This window comes from Triturus cristatus, chromosome 7, assembly GCF_964204655.1.
Source record: "Triturus cristatus chromosome 7, aTriCri1.1, whole genome shotgun sequence".
Classification (NCBI taxonomy): Eukaryota; Metazoa; Chordata; class Amphibia; order Caudata; family Salamandridae; genus Triturus; species Triturus cristatus.
In genome coordinates, this window is record NC_140590.1 from 400,157,809 (window position 1) to 400,160,820 (window position 3,012).

Sequence of the window (3,012 nt, forward strand, 5' to 3'; positions counted from 1 at the left end):
CTTTGTGTTCTCACTTTCTCGTGCAATTTTGAGCAGCCAGAGTACTTCTAATGCAGACTAGCGACTGGCCCATACATCTCGGTTCACCACACTAGAACTCTGCTTGAGCATGAGCTCACCATGGAAAGACGCACAGGATGTGAACATATTTATGTATGTTATGGCCGAAAGTGTTGGAGAATTCAGCCTTCATTTCCAGAAACAGAGCATGGTGCTGTGGCAGCCAGTCATTTATTCAGAAGCCAAAAAACCTGCCTTAACATTTCTTAGGTCTTGCACTCTCCACAAGATGTCAAGCAGCCTTCCATGTTCATTTGTTTCATATGATAACAAATCAAACTTGCAGCCGTTTTTTGTTCACACACTGGTTTTCTAAAAGATGCAGCGAAATGCCGGCCCTTTTGTCAACAGTATCTAGTATACAATATTTTGCTGTGTTTAGCTTTTAAGTTCACCACTTGATGCAGATTTCATCTTCTGACTCATTTTCTTAACACTTTTATTTAAAGGTACATCTTAATTCTATTATAGGCTGTTCAACAAAGGGTTCCTACTCCCAACTGGAGGCCCACACAAAGTCGACCAATCATCAACAAACACCTCTGCCAACCAAAAACCCAGTCCTATTTGCTCTCCCAAAGCTTGTTGACACTTTGCAGGTGCCCTACCAGCCAGTTACTGACAGGCAACACAGATGGCTTGCGTTACAGGAAGAGCACGGAAACAACATGGGTAAGACGGTCAAGTTCTTCTAAAGGGGGAAATAGACAATACATAAAAATACCTTACTAAAACTTGTAGCATTCTACATGTCCCAGGCTCACATCCTGTAAGATGGCCTAGTGCGGTCATACCTGTCCTTTGAAATGAAGGTCCTAGATTACAACCTCTTTCATATATCCCTGTATGCGTTCGCTCCGTCTTTTAAACTAATATTTCAATCCACATCCGTTGGGACTTCGAACTTGCCACCCTGCTCACTGTTCTTCCCACCAACAGACGTGCCGCCCACCGCAGGATATACTTATTGTAGGTCACAGCACAACCGGACGCAGACTGCACCCAGCGGCATGACCCCTGGTTCTCCTGCTCCGCAGATATTTAATCGCTGAGCTCTACACCTTCAACCCTGGAAGCCACAACAAACATTGCCACAGCACCCACCCATGGTAGGACCTTTCACTTGCACCCACTGCTCCTTCACCTGCCACAGCACATACCAGCCCCACACCACAGACACCACCTGAACAAAAACACTTGCATGCATGCGCCCTTCTCAAACCAATGCTCACTATCGTACACACCACTGAGATTTGGTACCTCGTTTCCACCATCACACCCATCGTCCTCTTCCTTACTGAGACCAGTGAAACCCCACTTTCACGCCCGACATTACCACCGTAATTCCCAAAGGATAAAAGATCACCCTCTGCGATCGAATCAACAAGCCTGGCTGAGGGATCATTATCATACACAAGGAATCCATCCAGTGCACCACCACAAATGATGGCCTAACCCCAGCCATGGAACTCCTCCATGTCCGACTAAACACACAGCAAAACCTTCATCAGGTGCACCCTTCCCTGCCGTTCTCTAGGACCACGTCTTAATGACCCTAACTTCCATCTCGATGACCACAATTACATCAACACTACCAACCTCCTCGACAGCATGAACACGACCCCATGTACACCGCAGGTCACACGCTAGACCCCATCTTGACCTCTAGCAACCCCATCGGGTACAGCCACACCACAGAACTCCCCTGGACTGACTACTCTATCGTCCATTTCAATATCACCAGATCATGGACCACCACCAGCCTCCCCAATGCCTACCCCCACCCCCCACTGCAGCAAAATCCCAAAGGACACATATATCAATGCCCTCAACACCACCGACCCCGCCCCATCTCCACCAACAACCTAGACCAGAACGTCCGAAACTTTGAGTGTAGCTCCCATCGGCGATAACACCCTCAAAAGGTCCACCAAGTAGTCCTGGTACACTGAAGACCTCAGAACCACTAAATAACACTGTAAAGGAGATTGCGCACCAGCAAAAACACAACCAACAAGATTGCCATCAAGACAGCCCTCGACCTCCACCACAGACGGTGGAGAGAATTGAAGAAAAAGGCCTTGGCCTCACGTCCAGCTCCAATGAACTCTTCATCATTATCTAAGAATTCTCCAACCCCTTAGCTACAACATTACCCCCCTCACAGGAACTCTGTGACAACCTTGCAAACGTCTTCCACAACAAGATCGCCAACATCTACAGAAACTTCAGACCCAAACCCAAGGCCACCGACTTCTTCCATCAACACAACAACCCCTCAACCATCACAAACATCCGCCTAAAATGGAGCCAGTTTGCCCCACAGGAGACAGCCTCCATCATGAACTTGGTCCACTCTGGGACCCCAACCGACCCATGCCCTCACCACATCTTCAACTTAGGCGAAGCCAGAATCAGCCACATATTCACAACCTTGTCAAACACCTCTGTTGCCACAGCCACCTTTTCCAAGGACTGGAAACACGCACAAGTCAACACCCTACTAAAGAAACCATTGGCAGACCTCTGCGATCTCAACAACTACCAACCGATCTCCCTCCTCCCTTTCCTGGCAAAATGATTGGAAAAAGCCATCGACCAACAACCCTTCTCTCATCTGGAATGGAACCTCTTACTCAATTCCTCCCAATCTGGATTCTGCAGCAACCACAGCACCAATAGTGGCCACTGACGTTATCCGACCCGTACTTGACTGTAGAGAGACTGCAGCTCTGATCCTCCTAGACCTCTATGCGGCCTTCGATAGGGTCCCTCACCACACACTCATCAAAATCTGCACAACATAGGCATCTAAGGAGCTGCTCTCTGATGGATCACCTCTTTCCTCACCAGAAGAACACAAAAAGTCCAACTTCCCCACTTCACCTTCAAACCCAAGGAAATAATCTGTGGAGTACCCCAAAGATGATCACTCAGCCCCACCCTCTTCAA